Below are 20,010 nucleotides of genomic sequence, written 5' to 3'. Positions count from 1 at the left end.
GCTACTACACAAAATGCTAAAATGAAGATTATTACTCAGACAGTTCTGTGCAGTTGTTTATTCAGGTTTTTTTTTTTAAGGTATACCCCTAAAAATCAAATCTTTTACATTTTGACTCATCACCAGCCTTTTCTCCAGATAGAGTAGCAACATATACTCCCTTCATCAGTGTCTAAAAACCTGTTTACTCCATGGCCTCACCAATACTAGTGATCCTCAAACTTTTCAAATATGACTGCTTTAATCAGAATTTTTAATTGTATTGTTAGTTACAATTAAATTTATTCAATTGAATAATTAAATAATATTTAAAAATAATGTAACTAATTAAAATTTAATTTAAATAGTCTATTTGCTAGTATGCTTAGATGTATTTGTCACATATTTTTGGAAATCTGTATGTTCTTTTTTTGAGAAAGGCATGTTTATATCCATTTCCCATTTTGTCACTAAAACGTTTGAATTTTTTTATTCATTTGTAAGAGTTCCTTATACATTAACAATATAGAAGTTTTTTTTTTTTTTTTTGAGACGGAGTCTGGCTCTGTCGCCCAGGCTGGAGAGTGTAGTGGCGCAATCTCGGCTCACTGCAAGCTCTGCCTCCCACAATATAGAAGCTTTATCTGCTGTTCATGTTGCAAACCTCTTCCCCCAAGTGGTCATCTATCTTTTTATCGATTATGGGTTTCATTTTATTGACTATACATGCATACAGTATATATGCATACATTAACATATTTATATATTGTGTTTAAACATGTATACACAAACAGAATAGACAGAGAGGCAATACTCGCATTGATACAGATCAATATTCATGACACCTCTTCAGGCCTACCACCTCCAGCTACTTATCTAACCCTCAGTATTCTATGTGTAACTCTCTTGTGGCCTTCTGGTATGAAATTTAGTACCTCCTATGATGTATTTTAGATATTTACATTAAAATTTTATCTTTTCTCTTGAGCTTGACACCCTTTGAGCCCCACAAAGCGCCCAGCCTAGCACCTGGTTGGTATTAAATAAACGAATGGAGAAAAGCTTTGCATTTCACCCTGGGGTCTTAGACATGAAAAAAACTGTCACACAGAGGTTGAGTCTCATGGACCTGCACGAGCTCACAGAGCAGAGGCAATCTTCCTGACACTCCACTCAGTACACTTTCCACTCTCTTCTCTTGTTTCAAATAGTATTAATAATAAAATGCACCATACAGCAGACATCAGTGTGAGGCTGGCTTAAAATGAGCCGAAGCACTCCTGGCCTACAAAGGCCTCAGCCACAACAGACTCCTGCTTGGCAAAACGGAAGGTATCAAAGCATCTGATATAGAGAGGCTCAGAGGCTCTGTGTTTAGCCACTCCCAGATGCTCTGCCTGAAGCCGCAGCCACATCTAGAGAACAGTGTCAGTCTATTTACTTTGGTTTAAAGTCTTCAAGCCGCTAGATTTCAGTTCATTACTGTGACCACTAGAGGGAGCGCAGCTATTAGCCTGAAGAGACAAGACTGCTTGCTTATTGCATCCTAGCTACTTCCTGGACCCAGTGACACCTCCCAGGTTAACCAGAAGGTGACCTTGCTACTGTGCAGAAATAGTTTTTAGGCAGCCCTCTCTTCCAATGATTCCAGACAAAGTTGAAGATCACAGCGTTTTGTCTTTCTCTTTACTGTGAACTAATTATCCATCAGTGAGGCTCTTCAGTGGAATTTTGAAGTTACATTTAGATGTTCATGTAATCTCTCTCTCTCTCTCTCCCCCATCTTTCTTTATTGTTTTCTAAGAGAAAATAATCTGCACATCCCTGTTCTCAGCGTCATTTACTCCTGCCCAAAAAGAATTCTGAACAATTGCATTCGTCTGGTGACGGCTGTTGCTACACTGAAGTAGGAAACATCAAGAAATACCTTCACTCTTTAGTCTAAAGTATTAAATGCCAAATGGATCTAGAGTGGAGTTCCTTTTGATCTTACGTTCAGTTAAAACTTTTTCAGGAAATAGATTCAGGGGTACCTTTTGTCACATTATTTGTTGTTCAGTCACAGAGGACATAGGAAATTTAGCATCTGTCATCTTTTTCTATGTTTTGAATACTTCTTGAATTTACACAGCTTGTAACAAACCCATCAAACTCTTTGAACCTAGAAATATTTGACTGAGGACAGGAATGTTTAGAACACTCTTTCCGTTTAAAAGCAATACAGATAAAGGAGAAAGAGACAGAGAGAGAGAGAGAGAGAGAGATTCCATCAATATCTAAGTGCAGCTTCAAAATTCCACAGAAGAGCCTCACAAACAGATAATTCATTCACAGCAAAGAGAAAGACAAACCCATGCAAATTCAGCAAGTATAAACGTGAGTGAGATGTGGCTGAAAGTAAGAGAGAACAAGGAATAGAATTTTATAATTTTAAAATTGCTGAGCACTCACTTTTTAAAATTAAATTCATTCCTTATCACTTGCACAAAAAAATGAATTGCCAAGCTTCACCGGGATGCTCACTGTCAGTCAAGTAATCCTAATTCTCATTTAGAAACAGAGAAAATATCTTGTAGATATATACTAATATGTCTAAATATTGTCTCCTTTAAACAGCTCAAGTTTGTGACAAATGTTACACGGCTCCCCTGAATCAATATTCACATTGGTTCATCAGTTCACTTGAGAATTATTGAGATATTTAAAACACAGGTTTGGGGAAATAAACCATCATTTAACCAATTAGTAGTAGGGTCCTATAAGTGTGACCTACAAAACAGTAAGCTCACAGGTTAAATCACCTTGTATATTTTTGATACGTGTAAAATTATATAATGTTGCCTACCCCTATAGGTTTCATCTTGACATACACAGTTCAGGTAGGAAAATAGTCTAACACTTTATTTTCTCTCTCCCTAATTCCCTGATAAACACTAAAATTATCAGGCAAAATTGTATAAGGACAGGTTGGACCTTGCAGCTTGAAGTGAAAGAATGTTAGATAATGTTAATGGTCTCATTGAAAAATTTTATCATACATTCCCTAAATTTGCTGTAAATTGGACATTTACATTAAATACATGAAAGTGAAGTTTTGTGTATCTGTGCACGACTTGGTCTAATGTGCTCTTCTGCTTAACGTGCTAATTTGAAAATTTTAGGGCCTATGTTAGGTTCTAGCATTGATTTATTTAAAAAAAGAAAACAGTCAAATCCTACAAAGAGATTATTTGAGAAATGAACAAGTCAAAGCCATACTCTAAATTCTGTGGTCTTTGTATAAGAAAACAAATCTATTCATTTATAAGCATTTATAAGTAGCAGACAACAAAAAATTTTCAAATTTAATTTAGTATGTAGATATTATAAGAGTAAAACAGTATGCTGAACACATATATTGGACAATAGAATCAGAAGATGGAGGCTATAATGAAGTTTGCTAACACTGGGTGAAGTTAACTCTTCTAAGTTCAGTTACCTCACCTAAAATTCATTCATTCATCCAAGCACGTCAGAAATCACTTAACCTTTTAAATATGGTTTTATTTCTGGGCTCTTTGTTCTGTGCCATTGGTCAATATGTCTGTTTTATGTTAATATTGTACTGTTTTAATCATTGTAGAGTTGTAATAGATCTTGAAATCAGAAAGTGCGATGCCTCTAGGTTTATCCTTCTTTCTCAAGATTACTTTGGCTATTCAAGATCTTTTGTAGTTCCATATGAAATTTTAGAATTTTTTTTTTCTATTTCTGCAAGTAATGCCATTGGATTTTGATAGAGACTGCATCGAATCTGTAGATTGTTTTGGCTAGTATGGACATTTTAACACTATTAAATCTTTTAATCCATTTACATGGAATGTCTTTCTATTCATTTATATCTTCTTCCATTTCTTTCATCAATGTTTTATATTTTTTCAGTGTTCAAATCTTTCATCTCCTTGGTGAAATGTATTCCTAAATATTTTTGTCTTTTTGATGCTTTTCTAAATAAGATTGTTTTCTTAATTGCCTTTTCAGAGAGTTTGTTACTAGTGTATAAACACACAACTGATTTTTATATCTTGATTTTGTGTATTACAATTATACTTACTTTTTAAATTACTTCTAACAGGTTTTTGGTTTTTTGTTTTGTTTTGTTTGTTTTGTAGAGTCTTTAAGCTTTCTATATGAGATCAAGTCATGTACAGAGACAATTTTATTTATTCCATTTCAATTTAGGTGCCTTTCATTTATTTTTCTTGCCTAAATGATCTGGCTAATATTTCCGATACTATATTGAATAGAAGTGGTGAGGGTGAGAATCTTCATCTTTTTCTTAATCTTAGAGGAAAACTTTCAGTTTTTTATCATCTACTATAATGTGAGCTGTGAATTTATCATATGTGACCTTTATTATGTAGAGGTAAATTCCTTCTACATCTAGTTTTTAGAGTTTTTACAGTGAAAGACTATTACGTTTTGTCACTCTTTCTGCATCATTAAAATGATCATGTGATTTTTTATTCTTCATTCTGTTAATGTAGTGTTTCACATTAATTGATTTGCATGTCATACCATCCTTGCACCCCAAAGATGAATCCCATGATGTGTGGTACATGATGTGTGGTCCTAGTCATGCTGTATGGTCCTTTTAAAGTACTGTCGAATTTGCTTTGCTAGTAGTCTGTTGAGGATTTTTGTTAATCAAGGACATTTGTGCCTGTAATTATCTTTTCCTGTGAGATTTTTGTCTGGCTTTGGTATCAGAGTAATGATGGACTCAAAATACGTTTGTAAATGTTCCCTTTTCTTCAATCATTTGGAGTAGTTGGAAAAGACTGGTGTTTGCTCTTCTTTAAATGTGTGGTAGAATCACCAGTGAAGACATGTGGTTCTGTGTTTTTCCTTGCTTGGAAGTTTTAATCGCTGTTTCAATCTCCTTGCTTATTAGTCTGTTCGTATTTTCTGTTTCTTCATGTTTCAGTCCCAGTAAGCTGTATGAGTCTAGGAATTTATCTGTTTCTTCTAGAATACCAGTTTGTTGGTGCATAATTGTTTATAGTAGTTTTCTGGTCCTTTTTATTTCTGTGTCACGAATTGTAATGTCCACTTTTTTATTTCTGATTTTATTTATTTGAATCCTGCAACTCAATAGAAAAAAAACAAATAAACCAATGAAAAGTGGGCAAGACTGGAATAGATATTTCTCTAAGGAAGATGTACAAATGGCTAACAGGTATATGAAAAGATGCTTAGCATCACTAATCATCAGAGAAATGCAAGTCAAAACCACAATGAAAAATCACCTCATACCTGTTAGGATGGCTATTATCAAAAAATAATAATAACCATTGTTGCTGAGGATGTGGAGAAATTTGAACCCTTGTATACTGTTGTTGGGAATGTAAAATGGTGCCGTTGCTATGAAAAACAGTATAGAGATTTCTAAAAAAAAAAAAAATAAAATAAGAATAGAACTGCGATATGATCCAGCAATCCCCCTTCCAGATATATATCCAAAAGAATTAAAATCAGGATCTGAAAGAGATATCTGCATTTCCATGTTCCTTGCAGCATTATTCACAATAGCCAAGACAGGGAAACAACCTAAATTTCTATTGATGAATGGATGGATAAAGAAAATGTGGTATGTACATATAATGGAAAATCATTCAGCCTTATAAAAGAAGAAAAGTTTGCTACATGTGACAACACTGATGAATCTGGAAGACACTATGGGAAGTTAAATAAGACAGTCACAGATGGACAAAAACGGCATGGTTCCACTCACAGGAGGTATCTAAAAGAGTTGAACTCAAAGAAATAGTAGAATGGTGGTTACATGGGCTGGGGCAAGGGGGAAATGAGTAGTTGTTATTCAACAAGTATAAAGTCTCAGTTTTGCAAGATGAATACCTTCTAGAGATCTGCTGTACAACAAGGTGCCTATTGTTAACATATTATGTACTTAACAACTTGAGAGGATAGATCTCAGATTAAGTGTTCTTACCACAAAAAAAAAAGAAATCTTGTTCATGACCAAAATTTTTATTGCGTATGTTTTCAATAATTTAGAGAAATATTGAGAAGGTAGGAAGCATGGAAAATAATCTATTATTCTGCAACTCAGAGGTCAACATTTTTTTTGTTATTTTCTTTTGGTCTTTTCTCTCTTTTTGTATGCAAATATATTTAACATTTGTAGCAACCATGAAGTTTAAATTTTGTTGTATTCCCCTTAATATTAAACAATGATTCTTTTTATATGATATCCAATATTCCTTTGTAATATAAAAAGTGTACTGAACCAAGGCAAAGTTATTGATATGTAATATGAAATCACAACCATAACCAAGAAATTCTTTGTGGTATTTGATTTCAGTTGCTCTATGGATTATTGTATGTACTATAGGTGCTCAAACATGTTTATTGAGTGAATGCTGAATTTCAATGTAAGAAAAAATTAAATAAAAATAGGCTAGAGGACAAAAAGAAAGAGCTAGTATTCCCAACTCTGTTAAACTTGAAAGGTAGCAGAAGTTAAACTCTGAAAGAAGAGAGATATAAAGCTAAGTTCAAAACTCTCCCACTCTGATCACATTCCATCACCTAAAATCTTAACAGCACTGCTTATACGTAATATAGGTATTTTGACTGACACCCCAGTATGATGCATATTTGAGAATATTTTTGACCATAGCTATTACATATTATAGTTAGTGCATGGAATGCAAGGTCTTTTGTTTCAAGCAGTTTTGACTCCGAAAATACGCCACACAAAAATGGGAATTTAAAACTCTTTTATTCCCCATAAATGGTCGCAGTGATGGAAATGATGTTACCCATTCTGAGTAACAACAATAAATATCATGCACACAGTAGGTCCTTAAAAAATATTAGTTGAATAAGTCTTTGAAGTGTGCTAATTTACTTTCCAACCTGGGTCAAGCTTCCACAGCTATTATTAAGTTGGTGCAAAAGTAATTGCGGTTTTTCCCATTGAAAGTAATGACAAAAAACCACAATTAGTTTTGCACCAACCTAATATATGGTAATAATAATAACTACATAAAATGGAGGCAAAAATTTCAAGTGAGATAACTATATAAAGTACTTAGCACACTGCTGTCACAGAAGTACTTAAAATGTGATTCTCCTTTCTTTTTATTTTACCTCATACAGTTGTAATCACCAATATCTGCAACTCTACTTGAAAAATAACTGAGACCACAGTCCGCAAACATTACCAGAAGAAAGGATATTTTACACACACATACACAGACACACACACACCTACATATATACATACATACATACTTGTGTACATTCAATTACCAACTTAGAACTTTGAAAACCCCAAGGATCATCCTTGCTTATTTCCTCTCTCTCCCTCACTCTCACATCCAATCTCGTCACCTCTCTCTCCAAACACAGTTCCAGTCTACCCAGTATTCTTTGTCCATAACCCACTTGACACTCTAGTCTGAGCTAGCCCCTATCAGTTTTCCCCTGAATTAAGTAGTTCAACTGCCTGTTTCCTTTATTCTTCAATCTATGTTTCATCCTAGCATAGCCACCGGAGTGATCATTCAAAACCATAAATCAGATCCCTCCTCTGCTCCAAAAGAAAAAAAAAAGATCAAATGGCTTCATATTTCATTTGGGATAAAACCAAACTCTTTACTGTGGCCTATGAGACTCACAATCTGGGCCTGTCTACCTCTCTGAGCTCTCACAATTCTGGAAACTTACAGGACTGCTTTCTGTTTCTGAAACATGCCAAATTCATTAATACCCCACAGCTTTTGCATTTGATTTCTCTGCCTGGAACACTTTATCCTAGACTGTCTCAAGCCTGTTTCTTTTTCATCATTCAGATTTCAGCTCAAATGTCACCGACTCAGAAGGCATTTCCTTACCACTTATTCAAAGCCGTTCTCACCTTTTCTCAGCAGCATTCTATCCCAGGATCCTGTTTAATTGTACTAATAGCATTTATCGCAGTGATGAAAGTTTCTGCTTTATTTATTTTTGCAAAGGGGAAATAATTCTCTTTTTAAATTATGGATGTGATCTTGCCTTTGCTTACCAAAAATAAATCTTGGCTCTTTTCTGGAATCAGGTGGATGACCTGCCGACAGGATTACTTCCAGTAGGATTGCGCTGAAAAAGTCCTAGGAAACATTTAGCTTTTAAAATTCAAAGGACAAGCTTTGGCCCTCAGAAAGGATTATCTAAGTTCCTGTATCTCCTCCTTCAGCTTATATAGGATCAGGCTTTGTGGAAGAGACAAGAGTTTTATGTATGTAAGGGAAGTCCAGACATAACAGAAAGAGAAAGCCTGCATTTTTCTACCCTCGGCAAACTGTGGAAAGAGAAAGGAAAAAAAAATCCCCCCTTTCCTGTGTTTGTGGCTCCTCACAGGCTTCCCTGGGGTGGACTGCAGCATAGTAATATTGAGGGTGCAGCATAGCTGGGCATCAGGAGGCCCTGAGCTATAATTGTTATGAATCTTTTTGGCGTCTACATTGTGAAAACAGAATCTATAACTCTGAATGTCCAGCTAGGGAGCTGATCAGAGGGGATTCCCTTAGTAGTGAGCAGGTAGGTTTGTAGTGAATTCTCCAGAGCAAATCTTGCCTAGAATTGCAAGAGACCATAGTCAAACCCTGAAGGTCTCTAGTGCTAGCATAACCAATCAGAATCTGAGTCAATGAAGGAGGCTTTGGGCCCTGTCCCAGCCCAGAGAGACAAATGATGGGCTTCCCTAGCCATAGACCATGAGTATCAGCCAAACAGCAACCAAGTAGATATCCTGCCTTAGAGCACTGACATTGGCCCCATCTTGGTAAGGAACATATTTAGAAGAGATGCTAAATGATAATCTGAGCATTTTTATTTAAGAGGGACTGAAATTTTCATAAAGCAAAGATTCTCATACTTTGTTGTTTGTCAGATCCACCCGGGTTGTTAAGAAAGCTCAGAGAGAACCAGGCTCCTTAAAGGGTGTGGCCTGAGTCTTAATGCATGTATCAACTTCCACAGCAAAATCTAAGAACCACTGCCCTAGAGGGACTGCTTAAAGTATTTGATCAGATCAACTTTAAACCAAAGGAGACTTTTCATTTCTCCTCCCTACCCGCTAACTAGTAGGTGAAAGCTCAAAAGAGATGAGATAAGCTACAGACACTACTTTTAAATTTTTTATGCACAAGTTGTATGTTGAGTTAAACTTTGCCATACCTTCTGTTTTTATTTACTGTCATTGTCATGCAATTAGAATATGTGTTTTATGATGAAAGTGTATATTGTTTATTGCTGAACACCAGTGCTGGAATTGTGCCTGGCACAGAGTAGTTGCACAAATGTTAGTTGAGGGAATCTATAAGTCAAGTAATTAATTAATTAATATGTATCCATTTGGCATAGAGAATTTATTGTCAGGAGATACTCTGCCTGGTGGTGAGGGAAAAGGTGAGGGAACAAGGCATAAGAAGCCTGGTAGAGGTAGAACTCAACATTTTTTTGAAACAGCCAAAAATTTAACTAAAGAGCTTCTGCACAGCAAAATGAACTATCAAAAAAGTGAACAGCCTACACAATAGGAGAAGACATCTGGAAACTATGCAACTGACAAAGGTCTATAAATATCCAGAATCTATAAGGAACTTAAACAAATTAAGAAGTGAAAAACAAACAAACCCATTAAAAAATGGGTAGGCCGGGCACAGTGGTTCACACCTGTAATCCCAACACTTTGGGAGGCCAAGAAGGGTGGATCACTTGAGGTCAGGAGTTTGAGACCTGCCTGGCCAACATGGTGAAACCCCCATCTCTACTAAAAATACAAAAATTAGCCAGGTGTGGTGGCATATGCCTGTAGTCCCAGCTATTCAGGAGGCTAAGGTAGGAGAATCATTTGGACCTGGCAGGCCGAGGTTGCAGTGAGCTGAGATTGCATCACTGCCCTCCAGCCTGGGTGACAGAGTGAGACCCTATGTCCAGAAGAAAAGAGATTTTTTTTAAATGGGCGAAGAACATGAACACGCACTTCTCAAAAGAAGACATACAAACAGCCAAAAAGAGTATGAAAAAATGCTCAACATCACTAATCATTAGAGAACTACAAATCAAACCACAGTGAGATACCATCTTACATCAGCCAGAATAGCTATTATTAAAAAGGCAAAAAGTAACAGATGCAGGTGAGGTTGAGGAGAAAATGGAACACTTATACACTGTTGGTGGGAACATAATTAATTCAGCCACTATGGAAAGCAGTTTAGAGATTTCTCAAAGAACTTAAAACAGAGTTACTATTTGATCCAGCAATCTCATTATGTGGTATATACCCAAAGGAGTACAAATCATTCTACCATAAAGACACATGCAGGCATATGTTAATCACTGCATTATTTACAACAGCAAAGACATGGAATCAACCTAAATTCTCAGCAATGGTGGACTGGATAAAGGAAATGTGGTACCTATACATAACGGAATACTATGTAGCCATAAGAAAGAGCGGGATATGTCCATTCGTGTTTGCAGTAACATGGATGGAAACAGAGGCCATTATCCTGAGTAAATTAAGGTGGAAACAGAAAAACAAATACTGGAGAATTCCCACATGTTTTCGGAGGGACTCGGTGGGAGGCAATTGAATCATGGGGGCAGGTCTTTCCTATGCTGTTCTCATGATAGTGAATAAGGTTCAGCAGATCTGATGTCTTTATAAGGTGGAGTTTCCCTGCACAAGCTTTCTCTTTTCTTGCTGCATCCATATAAGATGAGACTTGCTCCTCCTTGTCTTCTGCCATGATTGTGAGACCTCCCCAGCCACGTGGAACTGTAAGTCCATTAAATGCTTTTTCCTTACCCAGTCTTGGGTATGTCTTTATCAGCAGCATGAAAACAGACTAAATACGTTAAATTGGTAACAGTAGAGTGTGGCACTGCTGAAAAGATTCCCAAAAGTGACTTTGGAACTGGGTAACAGGCAGAGGTTGGAACAGTTTGGAGGGCTCAGAAGACAGGAAAATGTGGGAAAGTTTGGAACTTCCTAGAGACATGTTGAATGGCTTTGCCCAAAATGCTAATAGCAATATGGAAAATAAAGTCCTGGCTGAGGTGGTTTCAGGTGGAAATGAGGAACTTGTTGGCAACTGGAGCAAAGGTGACTCTTGTTATGTTTTAGCAAAGAGACTGGCAGCATTTTGACCCGGCTCTAGAGATTTGTGGAACTTTGAAATAGAGAGAGATAATTTAGGGTATCTTGTGAAAAAAAATTTCAAAGCAGCAAAGCATTCAAGAGGAGACGTGGGGCCTGGCGCAGTGGCTCATGCCTGTAATCCTAGCACTTTGGGAGGCCAAGGTAGGCGGATCACAAGGTGAGGAGATCGAGACCATCCTGGCTAACACAGTGAAACCCTGTCTCTACTAAAAATACAAAAAATTAGCCAGGCTAGGTGGCGGGTGCCTGTAGTCCCAGCTACTTGGGAGGCTGAGGCAGGAGAATGGCGTGAACCCCGGCGGGGCAAAGCCTGCAGTGAGCCGAGATCGCGCCACTGCACTCCAGCCTGGGCGACAGCGAGACTCTGTCTCACAAAAAAAAAAAAAAGAGGAGACGTGGGTGCTGTTAAAGGCATTCAGTTTTAAAAGGGAAACAGAGCATAAAAGTTTGGAAAATTTGCAGCCTGACAAAGTGATAGAAAAGAAAATTCTATTTTCTGAGAAAAAATTCAAGTGGCCGTAGAAATTTACGTAAGTAACGAGGAACTGATCGTTAATCCCCAAGACAATGAGGAAAATGTCTCCAGGGCATGTCAGAGGTCTTCACGGCAGGCCCTCCTATCACAGGCCTGGAGGCCTAGGAAAAAAAGATGGTTTCATGGGCTTGGTGCAGGGTTCCCATGCTGTGTGCAGTGTAGGGACTTGGTGCCTTGCGTCCCAGCCACTCCAGCAGTGACTAACAGGGGCCAAGGTACAGCTCAGGCCACGTCTTAAGAGGGTGCAAGACCCAAGCCTTGGCAGCTTCCACATGGTGTTGAGCCTGCAAGTGCACAGAAGTCAAGAATTCAGGTTTGGGAACCTCCACCTAGATTTCTGAGGATATATAGGAATGCCTGGGTGTCCAGGCAGAAGTTTGCTGCAGGGGCGGGGCTCTCGTGGAGAACCTCTGCTAGGGCATGCAGAAGGGAAACATGGGGTTGGAGCCTCCACACAGAGTCCCTACTGGGGCACTGCCTAGTGGAGCTATGAGAAGAGGGCCACCATCCTCTAGACCCCAGAATGGTAGAGCCACTGACAGCTTGCACCATGTGCCTGGAAAAGCTGCAGACACTCAACACCAGCCCATGAAGACAGCTGGGAGGGAGGCTGTACCCTGCAAAGCCACAGGGGTAGAGCTACTGAAGACCATGGGAACCCACCTCTTGCATCGGCATGACTTGGATGTGAAACATGGAATCAAAGGAGATCATTTTCGAGCTTTAAGATTTGACTGCCCTGCTGGATTTCAGACTTGCATGGGGCCTATAGCCCCTTTGTTTTGGTTAATTTCTCCCATTTGAAATGGCTGTATTTACCCAATGCTTGTACCCCCGTTGTATCTGGGAAGTAACTAATTTGCTTTTGATTTTACAAGCTCACAGGCAGAAGGGACTTGCCTTGTCTTAGATAAGACATTGGAGTGTGGATTATTGAGTGAATGCTGAAATGAGTTAAGATTTTGGGGGACTGTTGGGAAGGCATGATTGGTTTTGAAATGTGAGGACATGAGACTTGGGAGGGGCCAGGGGTGGAATCATATGGTTTGGCTCTGTCCCCACCCAAATCTTATCTTGACTCCCACATGTGGTAGGGTCCTGGTGGGAGGCAGTTGAATCATGGGGGCAGGTCTTTTCTGTGATGTTCTCATGATAGTGAATAAGTCTCATGAGATCTGATGGCTTTATAAGGTGGAGTTTCCCTGCACAAGCTCTCTCTTTGCCTGCTGACATCCATGTAAGACATGACTTGCTCCTCCTTGCCTTCTGCCATGATTGTGAGGCCTCCCCAGCCACATGGAATTATAGGTTCATTAAATGCTTTTTCCTGTATAAATTACCCAGTCTTGGGTATGTCTTTGTCAGCAGCATGAAAACGGACTAATACAGTGCATCACCAGGAAGTCTGTAAAAGTTTAACTCAAAGATTCAAGTGAATAAAGGTGCTAAATGCTGTTGAGGCCTGAGAAAGGCTATGCCAGTCTGCTGCCAATAAAACTGATGTGATGTAGTAAAATTTATACATGTTCAACAGTCCCCCCTTTTTTAAAAATAATCTTTCTGATATCTAGCCTACATTTCTGACTCAAATTTCTTTTTCTAAATGAAGTTTTTTCTTATTATAATATATAATTTCAATGTATAGAACAAAGAAAATATAGATAAAAGAAAAAGTATGCATGATTATACCACCTGGAGATCATTACTGTTAACATAGTTATATAATAAATATAAGCATTTACTAGAACTATGATTTTATCCTGCTGCGTCCTCAACACCTAGAACAATGCCTGGAACATAAGTGCTCAAAGTCATAGTTGTTGAGTGAATCAGTTAAGACATGTATGTAACAATTTTCTTTGCATTCACCACCCATTTGAATAAGAGGTCTCCCTTACTCTGATTAATCCTTATGAGCCCTCAAAGAGAAAAGGCACACTTTAATATTTTGACTATCTTTCCCAAAAGCAAAACTCAGCACAAGACCTTAAGAGAGGCTGACTAAGGCCAGGTGCAGTGGCTCACACCTGTAGTCCCAACACTTTGGGAGGCCAAGGTGGGTGCATTGCTTGAGCCTAGGAGTTCAAGACCAGCCTGAACAACACGGTGAAACTCAATCTCTACAAAAAATACAAAATAAAATTGTCTTTTGGGTTTTTGTTGTTGTTGTTTTTGTTTTGTTTTGTTTTGTTTTTTATTTTATTATTATACTTTAGGTTTTAGGGTACATGTGCACAATGTGCAGGTTTGTTACATATGTATCCATGTGCCATGTTGGTTTGCTGCACCCATTAACTCATCATTTAGCATTAGGTATATCTCCTAATGCTGTCCCTCCCCCCTCCCCCCACCCCACAACAGTCCCCAGAGTGTGATGTTCCCCTTCCTGTGTCCATGAGTTCTCATTGTTCAATTCCCACCTATGAATAAGAAGATGCAGTGTTTGGTTTTTTGTCCTTGTGATAGTTTACTGAGAATGATGGTTTCCAGTTTCATCCATGTCCCTACAAAAGACATGAACTCATCATTTTTTATGGCTGCATAGTATTCCATGGTGTATATGTGCCACATTTTCTTAATCCAGTCTATTGTTGTTGGACATTTGGGTTGGTTCCAAGTCTTTGCTATTGTGAATGGTGCCACAATTAACATATGTGTACATGTGTCTTTATAGCAGCGTGATTTATAGTCCTTTGGGTATATACCCAGTAATGGGATGGCTGGGTCAAATGGTATTTCTAGTTCTAGATCCCTCAGGGATCTAGAACTAGAAATACCATTTTTTTTTTTTTTTTTGGTCGTGGTGCGCACTTGTAGTCCCAGCTACTAGGGAGGCTGAGGTGGGAGGATTGCTTGAGCCAAGGAGGTCAAAGCTGCAGTGAGCTGTGATTGTGCCACTGTACTCCAGCCTGGAACACAGAGCAAGACTCTGTATCGAAGGAAAAGAGGCTGAACAAACAGAATTCAGAAGCGCACAGAGCTTTTGCATGTTATGATCCACTTAGCAATCTGAGGATCCTCCTGAATTTTAAGCAGCAGGATTGGGTGGTTGGCTCACATCAGCTTGTGTTCCAGTGTGACTCCTAGCTTGCTTTCATCTGCCTGAAGAGTAAGCCCCATTTGTTCTATTATCACATCATCTTCTGCTTCTTCCCCCAAAATGCATGTCTATTTGTGTTTCCCTTACTGAGGAAGTTTATACTTATCAAAACAAATTTCATGTTACTTTTCATTGTACCACTTTTAATTTAGCAACCAACAATTAAATAAACAAAAATATCCTGGTTTTATGTCTTTCAGAATTGAAAATGCTCCAGCTCTAATTCAGTTTATAGCTTGCTTGTAAATCACTTGAGACAAATTGTTATTACTGATTTTGATTGAGTCATGTGTCCCATGCCCTAAATATATTTCAAAGATTATTTGGTAGAAAGAGGTAAAGCAAATCTCATTACTAAATCAAACTGAATAAATTACATAATAATAATAATAATATATAATATGTTTTACTAGTTTTAAAACTGAGTGACTTTGTACTGTGTCAATTTAGCTAAGCCAGAAATATGTTTCCCAGAATTCCCTTTTCAGTATGGTTCTGAGTTAGGCCTTTTCACAAGAGAAATTTACATAAGATCTGAAAGGCAGACATGAGAAGCAGCTATATTTGCACTCCAGGGGACAGTATAAGTCCAAGTACTGCTGTAGCTCATACACATTGTCTCATCTGTTGACTCATCTTGTTGGTATAGAGCACAGCCAGGCCTATGGCCTTTCCAGCTCCAGCTAGATTGTTCCTTCAGCATCTTCAAATCCTAAAGCAGGAATATTTTAAAGGTGTCAGCTTATCCTGTAGGTCACCTAAATGACCAAGGCTGGCAACCAGGAAAGATAGATGCAAGTTCCAGTTTGTCCTCATGTGTTCCAGTTTGTCACTACAAATTTGTTTTTTCCTCAAGGATTCAACTTTTTTCTCTCCTGTCCATTTTATCCTTCTTCCTCCATTTTATGTCAATCTTCCCTTCTAAATTAGTAGTTTAAAACAATGAACAATTATTATCTCACACATTCTGTGGACCAGGAACTCTAGAATCATTTATCTGAGTCCTCTGGTGCATGGGCTCTCACTAGGCTGCAAAGTATTGGCTGGGGCAGCAGTTCCATCTAAAGGCTCAACTCAGTGGAGGATCTGCTCTAAGTTCAGGCATGTGATTGTTGACAGGAGTTGGCTCACCATAGGTTGCTGGACTGAGGGCCTCATTTTCTCACTGACTGTTAGCCAGAGCCTCCCTCAGTGATTTGCCACGTTTACTCAAATTGCAGCAGCTGGCTTCCATCAGAGCAAGCAAATGAGAGGGAGAGAGGCTCAGGAGAATATACGCGGAGTCCTCTTCTAACCCAATCTCAGAAGTGACATCCCTTCACTTTGTTTATATTCTGTTTGTTAGAAGGAAGTCACTAGGTTCAGCCAGTACTGGAGAGGAGGGGATTATAAAAGGCCATGACTTCCATAAGCAGGGATTGCTGGAAGCTATCTTTGAAGGTGCCCACCACACCCCTTCAAACAATCCTTTGAGGCATCTTGTATGTGCTGTACAGATCTTCTCTCATAAAAAGTAAAACTTCTAAGAATCTTAAGTGCATTTTCTCAGAGCATCTTTAGAGGAAAGATTTGTGACTGGCTATTGTCTAGTGGACGGGGTTATGAATTCGTATATGAAAAAGTCATGACATTTTTAAAAGAAATATATCAGCTTGAAATAAAGAGGCAGAAACAAGCTGAAAAGAGGCATTTCTACCATCAAATTTTCACAGGCATCGAAGTGGCTAAGATGTCTACTCAGTTGAAAAATCAGCTATATTTTATGGAAGAGGAAGGATGGCTCGGAAGGCAGAACCAAGATTCTAAATGGTGGCTCCATGAGCTATAAAGAATGACTCACAGGGAGTAGGAGTGAGTCCTAAGGCGAGAACAGCTCACGTGTCTGGCCAAATTTCAGGATTACCATAGACTAGTTATTGCTTTGTGCCTTCCATTCTCTCCTCCTAATCCAAGTATCTGGTGTGGTCGTCCTTTGCTTTTTACCACTCAATGTGTGAGTGTCCAGGCAGATTACTTATTTACTTATTTCACAGGATTTTAGACTTAAAATGTATGGAAGGAATTACACCTGAAGAGTGTCATCTACACTTAAATTGGATTTAGATGACATGACCCAGGACCATGAGCCAGAGCCTGATAATATTTTTAGGGAGGCTCTTGGGAGGGAATAAATTTGTTTTTCATATGGGAGTAATATAAGTAATGTGTGGCCAGAAAGTGAATCACAGCAGTTTTAAAACTTGTTCACAAATTCTTTAAAATTCTCTTCATTAGGAAGTTAAGTCTATGTTCTCTCCCCTCAAATCTGGGTGGGTTTTTGTTTCCACCAGCAGAGTGTGGGAGAAGTGATGTTACTCAACTTCCAAAGCTAATTCATAAAGGATAGTATAGCTTCTGCTTTGTTAGCTAGAATAATCACTGTAGGAGCCCCGTGCTGCCACAAGAGAAGTCTGACTAGTTTAAGGATGCCATTATGTGAGGAATCCAAGCTATGGAAAAGGTATGTGTAGGCAACCTGGTCCTAAGTCCTGTCTTTGAGAAGTCCCAGCCAGGTAGCAGATATGTGAGTGAACAAGGCTTCAGGTAATTCTAGCTCCTAGCCACTGAGTCACCATTAGTCTTTGAGTCTTTCCAGCTGGTTCCCCAGATATTGTGGTGCAGAGACAAGCCACCCTTGTCATGTGTTGTCTGAATTCCTGACCCACGAAATGTAGGAGAGTAACAAAATGGTTGTTCTAGGCAACTAAGTTTTGGGGTAATTTGTTACACAGTTATAACAACTGGGACTCAGCCATGCAAAACCATCAGAGCTAAATTGTGAATAAAATGTATATTTAAATTTGGGTGATGGGTACATTGAAAACCAAATCACCACCATTATGCAATATACCCAAGTAACAAACATGCATGTGCGCCCTGAATGTAGAATTTTTAAACAAGAGAAAGATATAAAATAATAATAATAATCATCATCATCATCATCATGCTAGATCCCTCAGGTAATTTAAAAATAAAATAAAATGAGCATCTGTTTGTTAAAAAAATGCATATTTAAGGCCAATAAATAAAAAAAATTTGAATAAAGTCAACTATCTGTGTATTTATAATTATTTTAGTATCTTGTGTGAATGACTTAATAGATACAAATACTCCTAGTACAATGCCTAGCAATAAAGAACAAGGATTTGTTATTGTGCCCAAAGAAATATACATATATACTTATCTTCAAATGTTTATTATGAATGACCTACTATTAATAATATTCTGGAGCAAGATTTCAAAGCTTTAAATGTATATCTCCACGTTCCAGAAGAGTAAAGCTGAGGTTTAATGTTCAAGGTTACACAAATCTGGGCAGAGCTGGAATTCAAGCCCAGCTTGTTTTTTTTTTTCTTCTCTAAATCTCTTACTTTTCACTACTACACTGTCTTTTCTTCAGATGTTTTTATATTTAAACAAAGCATTAAGAACCTATAATTATGAAAAGTTGGTCCCACTTGGAAGAAGCTCAAGGATGAAAAATTAAGTTTACATCCTAACAAGAGAGATTGGGAATGATTTAATGATTAGGAAAATGATGGGTTTGCATATATGAGGGTAATTTTCCATATTTCCTTGGATGTGTGTATCTTTAATTCATAAAAATTAAAATTTAGATTAACTTAATGAAGCACTTCACTTTAGTGAGGGTTAACCCTTCATCTCATACACCAAAATTTTTGATCAATCATTTTTACTTCATGATTTAAAAGAAAAAAAAAGACAGATACTGGATTTGATAAGTACAATTCCGCATACAGATACCAATGATACATAAGATTCAGGATTAAATGGTTATTAAGGCCCCTTTAATTTTAATAGAGACAGTAACAGTAGCTCCCATCTATGCAGCAATGGTTATTTCACAGATACTGGGCAAAAGACTCTCTACATAACTTAATCCCTGAAACAAGCCTCTAAAGTAAATATTACTTTACTCTGCCTTTTTCTATGAATGAGAAAGCTAGTACTCAAAAAAGCTAAATCACTTTTCCAAAGTCACTCAGTTAGGAAATAGTGGAGTTGGGATTATTCAATGGTTCAGTCTCTCATTTCTTCGTCTTTTAAAGTACTCTAAGGAAGCAATAAAGAGTCACATGGGAGGATAACACGCTGACATGGTCAATCACAGGAAAAATAAACCTGTAGTACTCTAACTTGGTTATTTCTATATATGTAGGGTTTTAAAAATTACAACTATTGATCTGCTTTGAGAACATCATTCCTATTATAACTGTACAGTCCTAATATCCACCCAATACATAAATTTTCTATCTTTATAGGTTGGTAATTTAAAAATATATACATGGAAAAACATACAGTACAAACAAACCAAATTCAAATAAAAATCTTTAAAAACTCTTAGAAATTCTTTAAGCAGGTTATGTCAATCCTATTAAAAATGGTTATTCTATGTACAATACACAATCTTTAAAAATACAGCTCCAGGAAACAAAAACTCTTTGGTTCAGCAAAAGGATTATAAATGTGGAAATCTAATTTTTTAAGGATGCACCTTTCTGGATTGGGCTTCACTTATCTAGCTTAATTCATTAAGGAAGCATATAGCTGGCTTTTTTCTGGATGATGAAATTATGAGTGGGGACTGGGTAGAGGTTTCTTTTGACATAGAACATTATCATATGAAAATATAACCAGAAGCTTGAATAATCCCGGAACTTATACAGTATTTTTACTCTGCCAGATTTAAAAAATACGGAAAAGTCTCTGCTTCTCATTCATTTTGGAAGGAGGGTAAGGGAATGATCATGGTCAATACATACAACCATTCACCAGTAAAGTTCTTAGGTACTAGGTCCCATGCTATTGAAACTATCCTATTTATTATTTGGGAGATTGCAAGGAAGGGATAGGAGGAATGCTGTTGTCCCTTTTACTTCTGAAATCCTATCACTTTTCCAGTGGCTTGCCTGTCTTAACAATCTAAATTTATAAACACATCCATGACTCAGATGTCTTTAAAAAGAGCTATTAACTCAGCAGTGATTACAGTGCATCAACATTTGTCAATGGGATTTATATTAAAAATTAAGGATGATTCTATACAATTTTGGTTTATTAATAGCAACAATCACAGAATTTTTCAAAATACCTCAGATTTTCAAAGAATTAGCAGTCTTA

This window comes from Hylobates moloch, unplaced genomic scaffold, assembly GCF_009828535.3.
Source record: "Hylobates moloch isolate HMO894 unplaced genomic scaffold, HMol_V3 SCAFFOLD_2, whole genome shotgun sequence".
NCBI classification, from domain to species: domain Eukaryota; kingdom Metazoa; phylum Chordata; class Mammalia; order Primates; family Hylobatidae; genus Hylobates; species Hylobates moloch.
Note: the sequence above shows the minus strand (reverse complement) of the source record.